Consider the following 299-nt stretch of genomic DNA (forward strand, 5'->3'; position numbering starts at 1 on the left):
CCCGACGAGTAGATTTTCGAACGCACCCACTGTCTATTGGCTGCGTTCAGCAGAACGTTTGTTTTGCAACTGTTGGAAATTTCCTTCGCGCTAATTGGATCATACTTTTAGATCTAGAAGAATGGTCCTATCTCAGCAGACAATCATAAAACGGTTGCAAAACTGTTGAGTCTGCTGAACGCAGCCATTGAAGTCGAGGACAAGAAGACTAGAACCAGGAGAGTCAACTCGCGTGGTGGGGGTGAGTCAAAAAGCGTCACCCGCTGCTTACCCCCAACCCCTGTTGAGGACGATGCTCA

This window comes from Mycetomoellerius zeteki, unplaced genomic scaffold (genome assembly GCF_001594055.1).
Source record: "Mycetomoellerius zeteki isolate Tzet28-1 unplaced genomic scaffold, Tzet1.0 scaffold427, whole genome shotgun sequence".
NCBI classification, from domain to species: domain Eukaryota; kingdom Metazoa; phylum Arthropoda; class Insecta; order Hymenoptera; family Formicidae; genus Mycetomoellerius; species Mycetomoellerius zeteki.